The sequence below is a fragment of the Ooceraea biroi genome, chromosome 5, assembly GCF_003672135.1.
Source record: "Ooceraea biroi isolate clonal line C1 chromosome 5, Obir_v5.4, whole genome shotgun sequence".
In the NCBI taxonomy this organism is placed as follows: Eukaryota; Metazoa; Arthropoda; class Insecta; order Hymenoptera; family Formicidae; genus Ooceraea; species Ooceraea biroi.
The window spans coordinates 1,444,626-1,457,338 of record NC_039510.1 but is presented as its reverse complement, the minus strand read 5'-3'; the positions used below and the strand labels follow the sequence as shown (position 1 = coordinate 1,457,338).

The following is a 12,713-nucleotide window of genomic DNA, read 5'->3' as shown; positions in this document are numbered from 1 at the left end:
CATGTCCCCGTCGTCTTATCGTCCGCGCACTAGTCGTCGCGTGTATTTCCGCCTGGATATTCTAATCTCTAATGCATATTCCGTCTAATTTATGGCGCAGCATGCGGTTTAGATATACGTTCGCCGTGCGTTTCTTCGACTCCGTCGTCGCGACGAAAGAAAGGAGGAAGACTCGTGCTCGTTGTTGTCGGAAAAGTTAATCAGTATCGCGATAACGTGTCGTTCCGTTATGCGATCTCCCGTATAGGGCGCAACCGAGTTTCAAGGCGGATTCATTTGTGTTACGATCCAGCAGCGTCACGAGCATCGTTCTTGCTTCACGGACGGTTGAGACTCAGCCGTGCGATTACACGCTTCATGGTGGTATTCTGTCGAAGCGTGTAACCAGTATCGGCTCGCGGAGACCGTAGGTTACGGAAAGATCCTCAGGGCTAATGATCCATCACCTCCTGATTCTAAAGTCCGAAGTGGCTACTTAACGACTTTACGGCTGCTTGCTACCCGGGGAACGCCCACGTGCCACAGGTAAATCCCGCCGACGTGTCTGCGAATTGATCTCAGCCGGTCTATTAATAGATCAGGAGCTACCTGCGATCTTCCGGACTGAGACGACACGAACCTATCAGTTTTCAAGAGAGAAGCACACCTAGAAGCAAGCGGTCCCGCCATTAGCCGGATTGAGCGATAGCACGTACTTCATTACTTTTATCGCGTTACACACGAAAAATTTGCCTTTGTAAACGAACATGTACATGTACATTTATGGTTATCATGACAATTATGCGCAACTGATAAAAGATGTGTTATTGTAATTAGGCTCGTTCAAAAAATCGAAGCGACGTCGATTTTGCAATAAAAAAATGTCTAGTTGCGTCAATCTCTGCGATATTTCGTTACAGTCGCTTACACTAAACATCCAGCGAAATAACATCAGGTATTTGTCAGGTACTTAAACGATCTTTACGCGGTTATAAATTATGGAGGAGGGAGGAGGAATGCTTAGAGTGGACATTATATTTTCTTCTAGACGATTCATTTAACATCGTCGGATTCCACACGGCGGCAGGAATGTCGGTATTTCGAGTCAAAATCGTTAAACCGAAAAGATGCACGAAACGGAAAGAAAGAGAGAAAGAGATAGAGGGAAAGAGAAAGAGAGAGAGAGAGAGAGAGAATTAGCGAGAGAGCAGCGAAGCGGAGAAGAAAAAGAATAATGACATAGCATCCACCTTCCTCGAAGGAATCTTGTGTCATCTACCAGGTTCTTCTCTCCTCCTATCCTCTGAATCATCATCCTTTGTCTTCACCCAGGATCCTTCGTACCTGTCGTTGACCAACCGCAAATCGCGATTCTCCGATCCCGATACAACGGATTCTAGATGGCATCTAACGGAACGTATCTCCTGCTTAATTGAACGAGGCCCCATCATTGTTAACTATTCCAACTATATAAGCCATCAACTTCAGCTATTAACGCGAGCGGTCTGCGCGTTAATCCTGCTCGCTAACTCGCAATTTGAGCTTTAATTTTTCCTATCCTGCTCCGAACGGACCCGATTCGCTCCAATTCCGGTTAGATAACATTGAACGTGAACCGGCCGATTTGCGAGATTCGCGCGAACACAAATCTTGTGCCGAGCCTTCCGGTGTATCCTTTTTTCTTTGTTCAAATAAATATTACAACGCGGCCTTTATGTGCACGCAATGGAATAATTGCGATTATCCGAACGCACAACTCGGCCGTGCAACTCGACCGTAGAATTCGATATTCGATTATCGCTATCCTTCAGTGGCGGTAACCGTTTCGCGCGGCCGGGTCAAAAGTTTAACAGGATTCGAGAACCAGTCGCGAGACGACGTGCTCGCGCGGGTAATAGAGGTCGAAATGGATAATGCGAGAATATTAGAGAAATGGGATTCCGAGTGGATTACGCTCCAGCTCACTCGCTCGCGCGCGCACGCCCGCCCCTTCCGCGCCAAAGGTTAAACGGCGCGGAATGACGTTTCGCATTATTCGTCAGGATGCTGACCGAGGATGCCTTCTTGTCTTGTTCGCAGGACGGTGCGCTTCCTGATGCTCGCCGTAATTGTACGACGGTGGACGGGGTCGATACGGCCGTAAACCCGATCAGCTGGAAGGAGATTCGAAGCCGGTGAGTCCAACGGCACCTGCTCATTGTGCTTATTCATTCGGGATGCTCCGGCGGGTACGCCGCGCGTACAATGCCGGCTTAATGGAACACCCATGGGGACCTTTGGCATTACTATGAAATCTATCGGCGCGGCTACGGACCGATGCGACAGACTTATCGATGATGCTCTCTCGGGACCGCGGCGCGTACCCGTTCCTATCAGGCCGCCGCACTTGCACAGTCACCAAGCGTACGGTATTTCAATTGAAGTCATGTTAACGTAATCGCGCGATGATTCTTCTTCGTTTTTCTTGCCTTTACAGCGGTTCTCTCGATTTTACCCAAGTCCGCGCTTCCGTCGTCGGACGGAATCTCGTAGAATCCACACGCTCGGTTGCCCCCACGTTTCCCGTCGCGATTTCTTGTCGTTGAATAAGGAGAATTGGACGTGGAGATATGTCGAGGTATGACCGGGCGACCATTTCCGTTTGTCGAAATCGTGGGGCGGAGAACGATTTAAGATTGAAACAGGAAATTATGGAGAACGCGTGTATGATATGTATCTATCTCGCTTCTGCACGTGCTAATACGCTCTATCGAAATAATTCATATTTTGCCGGCGATTGCCCAAGATCGGAGCTAGTTCGTGTCGCGGTACGTCGCTTGAGTACATGCGATTACCCGAGGCGGCCAGCGCGAAAAATAGGATTTGCGTAGAGTCGTACACGTGGCGGCACGAGAGCGACCGGGGAGAAAAGAGTGGCGTACTCTCAACTTGGACGTGCGGGCTAAGTGGACACGCGCGGACAATTGCGGACGGCGGGACGTGGTTTTACAATAAGTCAATTCGCTCTCGAGCTGCATAAGAACAGCCTGACAAAAAAAAGAAAAGACAGCCTGGGATATAGTTATTGCGGCTGCACACGTGAACAGGTCGATCCGGTCGAGTGAGATCAAAAGAGAGATGGAGAACGACACATGAAGAGAAGAAGAGAGAGATAGAGATAGAGAGAAAGAGAGAGAGCAGAGAAGAATGGACGGGGGGCCAGCGAGGAGAGAGGGCCGCGAAGAGGAACAGGAACGAAGGGGAACAGAAACGAAGGCACACGTATGACACGTATCGAAGGCGATAAAGGCCCAAAGGAGAGGAAGAGGGCAGCGGCGGCGAAGAGAGGAAAAAAAACCAAAGAAAAAGAGAGGGAAGGAGAGAGAGAGAAACGAGGATGTCGTACAATAATCGAACGCGCTCGCAGCACAATGTTTGCAAAAGAACGATATCTAATCGGCGAAATGCTCGTCGGAAAGTAAACCCGAGAACAGGGTGGAGCACGGGCGCGCACACGGGCGCGTTCCGTCTCCCTCCGTCTCTCGTTCACGGCCGTTTTCGTCCATCGGTCTCGCGCGCGCCTCTCCGAGAGGAAACCTGCCGCGCGCGCGGGGCACCACAGCGTGGACCCGTTCGCCGCCCGGTATCTCTTTACGTGTACGTATACGTACACCCGATACGCGTATACACACGCCGCCGCGTGTGTGTCCGTGCATCCGTGACACACACACGGCGAGATACACGCGAGCGGAGAGCCGTACACTCGCGCGCCGCCGAGAACACGTACCGGCGTATATACCACCACCGAGTATTGTATAATGCAGCCATTGATAGCCGTCCTCTCTTTCACGCACGCGATCTGTTGCAGTCGCTGCAACCCGTGTCCGGTGACAGCCTCCAGTGTCCAGTCTCCCTCCCGGTGAGTGTGTCCACAAGATTTATTTTCCCAGGCAAGATATATACGGGGTGGCGTCGCGAAAACCGTAGCACCGGCAGCCGGAAAATCCGCTCGGGCACGCGATTCGAGAAATTCGAGCACCGCGCCGGTGTACGAGAAAATTGCGCGCTCACGAGAAAGAGGAAGAGAGAGAGAGAGAGGGAAATGATCGTCGGGCGCGTTGCAGTTTTGCAGGACGTACTATCGCAGTAGAAATACGATCTAGTGAGGTGTGATTGGACTTTGTGGATCGGACATTCCTCGTTTTCCACCGCGAGTATTCTTGTCTGTAGCCAGAAATGGAGTCGAATGGGTATGTAAAATTGCACTGGCGTTTCCCATTTACATTTATTATGTAAACGCAAGCACAAAGATTACATATCGTTAACTATAAATTGTACATCGGTTGTGTATCTTCTCAGCATAATCATTCCATTAATGATTATTTGTAGTAGATTCTTGCTTGAAACTCGACGGAATATTTAATATAATTTACAAATCGAGACATTTTGTGGAGAATTAAATTAAAAGAAAATGACACATGACAGCTTGAGTCCATTAATTTTAATTATCTTCGACTGCAATTAAAAGAGATTTTCGCGAGTGGAAACTCGGCCGATGGTGAGCATAATATCAGGACATCCTGTACATTGCGCAACGAACGAGTGGCAGGACTTTTACTTGACAATTTGCCTTCGCAGTAGCAATCTCTGATACCAAGAAAGCGGAAGCGAGCTACCGCGCGCGCTTATGCAATGTCCAAGGTTCCGTCGTCGCAAGATCAGGAGCCCCGCGGCAAGAAGCATGTCGGGAGAGCAAAACCTTCTTCCGGCCGCGAGAGACTTTCGCCATTAATCGCGCGCACGTCAGGGGTATCGTCGTAATTTTCTCGATCGCGATCTCCGCCATCGTCGTCTCGCTTTCAGGCGCTGTCTTTCTCCAAGGAAGCGCGGGGAGGGGGCGCGCGGTACTTAACGAGCAGATCACTTTCCGCCACGGCGTATAGCCGCGATCAATTTACAAGCGCGGCGAATATCGCCGCGGGGTCCGAGTCGCGGAAGATCGCGATCGTGGCAGCCGGTTCCGCCGGGGAAGAACCGTTCCTGATAATCTTTGTGAGCTTGTAGGTGGCGGCGAGCGAGTTACGACTCTCGCGGCGATTTGTACGCGCTTTTGTGCGGAAACACGCGGGTACGAGCGCGAGAACGAACGAATTGGGACACCCGTTGAGTCGCGCAGATTGCTGCTGCTTCGCCGTCGCTGCCGTTCGCAAACGCGCGCCAAATTGCGTAAACGAAATCGAATTACCGCGTCCATCGCGAGATTCGCGGGCTGCGTTCGATTTATCGGACGATCGCCGTCGATGCGTTTCCCATCGAGCGCTCGTCATTTTGCGGGTAACTAAAAAATTCCAGGCGATCTTCGTTGGATCGAGCGCGCGTGCGAGAGAGAGAAAGAGAGAATGATTGAGTCGAGCTCCGTTCACGTTTATTATATAATATATGTACATTTTTGTGAGCCGAGGAATATTCAATCTCCTAATCTACTTGCGATACATCGCCTGACAACGGGACCATCTTCGTTCTACCGAGAATGCTGAAATCTCGACGAGATTTTGGCATAATTTCGCGCTCATCGATTTATCGGAGACATCGGTTCCCGAATACGGATGTTCGCGTTCGGCGTGATATTGACATGCCGCTACCATCAGCGAAACGTTGAGCAAATAGCGCGAGCACATAGTCGGTATCGTCGATGCCATCTCGTACTTGTCAATAAAGTATCGGCGTATCTACGAAGACGGCGATAAAATGTTGAGCGGTTCGGCTTGTGAGATTTTCGACGGTGGGAAAACGTCGTTTTATCTTATCGCTCCTTTGTGCAAACAGTACAATGACGATTACGCGCGTCGCGACGCTCTGATGTCCGCTCCGCTTCCGCTAATTTCGTTCCTTCGTTTCAGCGACGGAAGAAAAAGACGCGGCACGTTAAATCGGGAGCAATTCGGCTGCGACGGCCGTCACAAAGAAGTCATCTCAATATAAAGCCCGACGAAAAATGATATTTTCCCCGGCATTTGTTAGCCGTAACTCTGGCGCTTTTTCTCTTCTCTCTCTCTCTCTCTCTTTTTATTTCTCTCTTTTTCTCTCTCTTTCTCTTTCGTACGCGTGGCGATTATTGAAAAGCTTTCGTTTCACGAAGACGAGAAAATAGGGAGGAGCGTGCTGCAGCAGGTGCGCGGATGAATAATCCGTTCGTTTGTTCCGCCTTTGAGAGGGAAAAGAAATGCATAAATGCACGAGAGGTAATTCGAGGAAGCCGCACGATAGCGCGCAATTTTTATTGCAATATCTTTTCTCTCTCTCTTGAATAGAGAGAAAGAGGGAGAGAGAAAGAGATACAATTCCTGCGGATTATTGCCGATAACTCAAATTTTTGGCAACGAATTCACGAACGTCGTGCCGAAAACGTTGCGCCTCGATGACAAACGATACATAAAATAATATGTTTGGACGATTTTGATCTCGTTCGCGGGCGTATCTCGGCGAACCAGAATAACAACGCGCGGCGAATTTGAAGATATGCTCGGAATGCATTAAGAATACGTGCTATGGATAGAAGCATCGCGGCAAACGAGCGCCGGCTCCGAGCGGAGAGGAAAGAAAGAAGAGGAGGATTGAAACGCGCGCTTTTGTCGGTACGTCATTACGACATCCGGTCACCGCATGGTCGTTAAAGTGACACAAGTGGTGTTTCAAAAATATCTGACGAAATATGAATCGGAGTGGAAATAACGTCGCGCCGTTGTTGCGACGCCTTCCCTTTTTCTCGTGCTCCTGCACTCATTACGCTTGAAAATTTATTCGCTCGAACATACGTGCGGCCTCGCATGCAAAATATATTATCTTCACGTTCCAGCCCGGTGTTTAATTACGGAGAGCTGCTAATTGATATAAATAACGTATCGCATAATATAACATAATATTTGTTTATCTGATTTCCCGCTTGCATAAGAGTCTATTTCTACTTCTCGTGGAAACAATTTCGAACGCAAACATTCGCACATTTGCGACGAGGCATACCGCCTTTTGGAACAACTTTTTGGCAGCTTCAGCGAATAATGCCGCTTGTTTAGAATACCACCAGGATTAACACACTCTCGCGAGATTATGCAGATCCTGGGAAGCTTGTCTATTTAATTCTCGATTTATGCGGAACTCGCCAGGTCGTTCTGAGCGTGTGTGCCCCGTGGGACGGACCGTTGTCGACTTTAATCGGGGCCCGTGCGTGCGCGCGCGCGCACGCACAACAGCCGATCGTGAATCTGCCGTTGACGCGGAGAGAGCCGGCCTTCTTGACGAAAAAAGAGAAAGAAAAGTAGGCAAGCATAATCGTAAAGTGCGAATGTTATTCGCCGGGCGATGAGCGAGGCTGCCGAGAAAGAAAGAGCGACGAACGGACCGGCAGGGAGGCGCGAGGGGGAGGCAGAAGAACGGAGAAGACGCCGGGAGGAGAGAAGAAGGACGATATTTTTTCGGCGCATATAATGGAACGCCATGGAACGTGAAATGAATTCCACGTTCTTCGCAGCAGCGACAAAGATCTCGGCCGATTCCTCGGCCGACCCTCGCAAGAGCAGAAAACTGACATTTGCACCGTTACAACGGATCACGACGATCTCGCGATGCGGCATTATCGCATAATTAGCCCGAAGTCCGCCCGGGCGGATCGGCGGATTACCGACTCCGGATCGACGAAATGAGAAGTCATTTCATGTTTCCGTCAACGGGATCGACCACTCGATGAGCATTCCTCTCCCGCTCCTCCATATCGTCCGAGTGCGGCGTCCCCGCACTCATCATCTCCGGAATTCTGCTTTCTCGTCGTTCTCCTTGCGTCGTGCGTGCACGCCGTCGATAAATTCAAAGGAAAACTAAAGATCGGCACTCCTTTCCCCCACAATCGGTATTCGAGCGTGGCGGCGGATTTCGTCGAGCACGTCAATTGCGAATGATCGGTGAACCAAGAAGGGCGACAGGGGGATGGCGCAGGGGGGGGGTGGAAGTGGAGAACGCAGGGAGCGCGTCGGGCTCGGTCGGCCGAATTGCACAAGCGGATTATACGTTTTCCTCCGTAATAAAACACGGGAGGTCTCAAAGGGAAAATAATGTCTCCCTGATTACTCGCCTCGATTCAACCCGCTGCTTTTCCCCGTCCCTGCCCTCCTGCCCCGGCCGACGCCTCTCTTTCGCGCTGTTTCTCTTTGCGGGGATATAACTTCCCGGGTCCTTTCTGGCCGGGACTTTGTTGAAATGGGGATTAAAACGATGTTTGCGCGCGGAAGCCAAAAGCATTACCGACTTTATCTTTCGAATCGCGCCGTATTACTTTTCCTTTTATCTCCCGGCAGCCTCCGCGATATTTGTTTTCTTAATTTCAGTCGGAGAGGGAAAAAAGGTATCTCCCGCGCTGTAAGATTACGTTTGTAAGAATTAAAATGCGTTATCTCGGGCAAGTCGCGGTTGCACGTGGACGTGATTATTTTCGACGTAAGAATGAACGCATCGACAATGACCAAATTTGGAAGTGCCATCTTGTTACTCGTTTTCCGCGTCTGTTACGTAACTTTCGAATATCGAATGTAAATCAAGCACCTAATCAATCTAGCATAATATAAGAATATTTTTACCGGTTTTTACAGTAGCCTTCCTTTATCTTAATAGCACGTAGCGTTATAAATATGTATCACGATGACAATAATATTATATATGCGTATGTATTCTTATGTACTTGGTTTCGGGATATAATAACTCGAATATTAGCCTGCCGCTGTTCGGTAATCGATAAACCGGTTGGACGACAATACAAGTTCCTACCTCTCAAAAGTCGTCGGCTTCATAAAAAAAAGCTTTGCAATCTTTGAGATCCCACGTGTATCGATTCCGTATAGACATAAATAATCTCGTTTGTATATATCTTGTACGATCTGCGAAGAAGTATACATTTTATATAACAAGTGAATTTCACTAATCACGTCAACTATTTCATTCGGCAAATACGTTATTTCCGAGTTTAATTATACAACGATGATTATGACGATATATAAGCGATGTAAAAGCGATTTATATAAATTTATATTGATACCGAGGTAGCACAAAATGAAGCGTGTACGACATTTCACCTTTAAAAAAATTTGCGATGCCTTGACTCATATATGTTACTTAATGAATATTGCTAAAATTGGAAGATATTAATTATAGAAGATATTAATTATAGAAGATATTAATTATAAAGCTATAAAAAGATAATATACATAACACTGCAATTTTCGTTTGCCTTTTTTACTAATATTCGATCGCAGCAAGTCTCACACATATACGAAAAATCGATCGTATTCTGTATGATATACCGAAGTTTCATTCTGGCCGATGCCTCAAATATTCAACAAACGAGCTGCAGAGACAAAAAAACTGCCGGTTCCCAATTCTCGGCCATGAAGGAAAAAAAGAGAGAGAAAAAAAAAGAGAAAGGAGAGAGGCAAGACTAAGATCTCCAAGAGTGGTCGGGGTGCGAATAGGCGTCGCGGCGAAAACTCGTCCATAATATATAGGGACCGCGCGCGAACATAAAATTCTCCGATTGCAAAATTGATGCGGCTTATGTTACCCTCTCTCTATCTCGCCGCTCGCTATCCTCGCACTTGTCGGTAGTCAGGTCGGCGCGGCCCCATCGCAGCGACATCGTCTACGACGACGACGACGACGCTGCCTGGTCTCGCGGGTCCCCTCCTCGTTTTACTGTAAAGCAACTCCTCATATTGTACAGGGACGCGTAATTCATTTTTTACCGGACTCGGCTCAATTATTTATAAATTGCTGCTCCCTGGGGAAGGGCGGGATCGACCTGTCATTGCCCCCCCCCCCGGCGCGGCGCGTCGCGGCGTGGCGCTTCGTTCCTCGTTCCCTGCTTTCTCTCGCTCGCTCTTTTTCTTTCTCTATCTGTCTCGCTTCTTCTCACCCTCGCAGCAGCCACACCACCCCGAAATAAAAAGGAAAAAGCGAACGCTTTGGAAGCGCCATACGAGCGGCCGGTAACTACCAGACACTTGGAGCGATCGCGCGTGAGATGTAATTTGTAGTTTGGCGCGCTTTATTTCATCAAACGCGCGCTATCTCCGTATACCATCGGGAGCGGGGGCTGCGAATTTTTATTTTTAATCCAACCCTCGCATCCTTCAATTCTGATCATGCGCCGTATAACTGTCGCGATACAGGATGGGCTGGGATAGACGGATAGGAAGAGTGGTACAGCGCTTCGAGAGCGAACTTTTTACACTGTCGACAATCATTATCGAAGTTTATTATACTTATATTTATTATCAATATAGATTTATTATCGTAGAATATTGACTATCGAAAGTCATTGCGGGAATGTAAAGATTTATAACATTTTTAGAAAAATAATGAGATGCGGAAAGCAATAAAGATTATACTTTATGCAGGCGTTCTCCAATTAATTGCCGTTGCGCGGAAGTATTTATTTTATGGATAGTACACATATCAACATTCCGACACGCACGCATAAAATTTGCCTGACCTGCAACTTGCGATCTTAATTCACGCGGGTTAAACGTCCGTCAAAGGCGGAGACCTCGGCTCGGCGGAGGAACGCCAAGTGGATTAAAGGTCAATTGCACGCAAGGGCTACGTATGACCTCGCGCAGCACGCGCTCACGATCGCGCAGGCCTCCGCGATCTTAATGACGCGCCGCTCTACATAAATTTACATGTAATTGCAGGCTTTTTCGCGAACCCGGCAATTTCCGACCCCGGCCGCATTCGAGCCGCACGCACGCGACGCGTTTGTTTAGCGGTAACACCCCCGCGCTCACGCGAAACGGTCCTTCGAATCTCGGCGTTATTACACGTTAGATCCTAGCGGATCGGCCGGCCGTAACTCGATCTCACCTGTTGTATAGCGGAACTCATTCATCGCGTGCGCTCGTTTCGGCGTGATCGTCCAGACGCGCGGCTAAACAATTCAAAAATTAATCTAACTGTTACGTGCAGCACGTAGGATAAAAGAATCGAGGAAACGAGGGAGAAGAATACAGATACTTTTACTTATAAAAGATGATTGAGATATTTTCTTTCTTGAGATATGTAGTTAGTAACTGCAATTTCAAAGCAAAATGTCAAAGAATAATGAGTTTCAATAAACAATTTTTATTGGAATCTTGTACCAATTGAACTCGTCAAAATTGAAGTTTGGAATTACGTACTCAAATACGATCGTTTATTACGCAGAGCGTTATTATCGGAGTAATGATCAAATTATTATTACATGCAGCGTTATTATAGGAGTAATAATCAAATGTAAATCTCAGCGAATTATAGCGATGGCAATTTCGGGCCTTATTATTCCTGCCACGTTCATCGGCGGCAGCGCATCGAACAACGTTCAAAGAGCATCGCTGTGTGGTTTGATGCCCGGATCATCATTACGGGGACACTCGGCTGCTTTGACTGCTCCCCAGAGAACACAATCTCCCTTTCTACGTCTCCGCGTTTCATCATCCGTCCATGGTTTCCTCCCCCTTTTAACGTGCGCGCGAATGCGACTCGTTGTTTGCAAAATCGGCCAAAGGACTAGGAGAGTTTCCTTTTTAAGGGGACCATATGCTTTTTAATTAGTCTCCGCCCGCTCTCTCTCCTCGCTTGATTTCCTTCCACTCAAGTGGACCGCGAAAAGCATAGCGACCTCGTCGTCGCCATTAAACTTTCTGAAGAACGCTTTTTGAGACCGCAAGCAGTATTGGCACCGTCATATCGATCGAAATAAATGCTTCTTATGAGTGTTATGTTTTTGACAATAAAACGATACTCGAGTAAATCGAATTAATGCGAAATGAGTGAAATTTCGATGTCGTTTGGAGGTCGTCAGCGCAATTGATCGAGCACATGATTGTTAAATTATTGATTAAACAACGAAGTTGTGCTCGTGTGCTCATCTCTCGTAATTGTAAGGCGCAAGTGTTGCGAAACGCGTGACAACGCATCTTACGAGTACAAAGCAAACTGATCTGTTTTCCATCAAATTCTGAATATGCGCCGACGCGTACGTAATACCATTTTTGTTAAATTATCCTATTGAAACCGTCACGAAAGCATTCGTCCTCTCTCTTTCTCTTTCTATTGCTTTCTCCCCCTCGCAATCGGCGTTGGCATAATCGGTTACATAATGAAACACATAGTCTACCAAACGTGTAAACATTTACCCGTCGATTGCGTAGATGATGATTGTGTTCTACATCAAACGAGAATAATTGATAAGAGAAGAACGCACTTGTCGATGCCAGAAGCGTTCCGAAATGGAATAATGCTGGTTAGATTGACTTGTTTCCAATCTTTATTTCAAAATCAGATTGAATCCTCATTCTAAAATAAGATAAGATTCTAAAACATAAGAGAAAAATGTGACGTCCCATTGTGTGTCCAAACCCGTAAAGAAATCGATCGCACATTTAAAGAATTCATCAGCGAGATGTAACATAAGGCGTGACGAGGCTTCGCGACGCAAACTCGCGGCGAGATTCGCCGTGCATGAAGCATTTTGGTAACATGTCATAGCGCGCAAAATGTAACGTGTCATTAGAAAGCGCTAGGACGTGGCTGCCGGGAGAAATCACCGCGCGTCTCTCGTTTCTCCGGTCTTCGGGATTCGCTAAAAAATCAAGCAGACGGACGTGGTCGCCGCGCGGAGGAACGAAGTCGGTCGGGCATCCGACGAGAGAGAAGCGGTTTTATCCTCGTCGGAC

General features: G+C 47.9%; 1 long non-coding RNA gene across 3 annotated transcripts in view; it reads left to right on the top strand.

The window, feature by feature from the left end:
* LOC105279215 overlaps positions 1-12,713 on the top strand; it is an 85,884-nt gene that overhangs the window by 31,305 nt on the left and 41,866 nt on the right. For 2 of the 3 annotated variants that reach the window (XR_893896.3, XR_002193268.2), the window contains one exon: positions 2,059-3,301. This is a non-coding gene — a long non-coding RNA (uncharacterized LOC105279215). Of the gene's footprint in view, positions 1-2,058; positions 3,302-12,713 lie in introns of those variants that run through there. The other variant, XR_003406580.1, reaches the window with a different exon arrangement.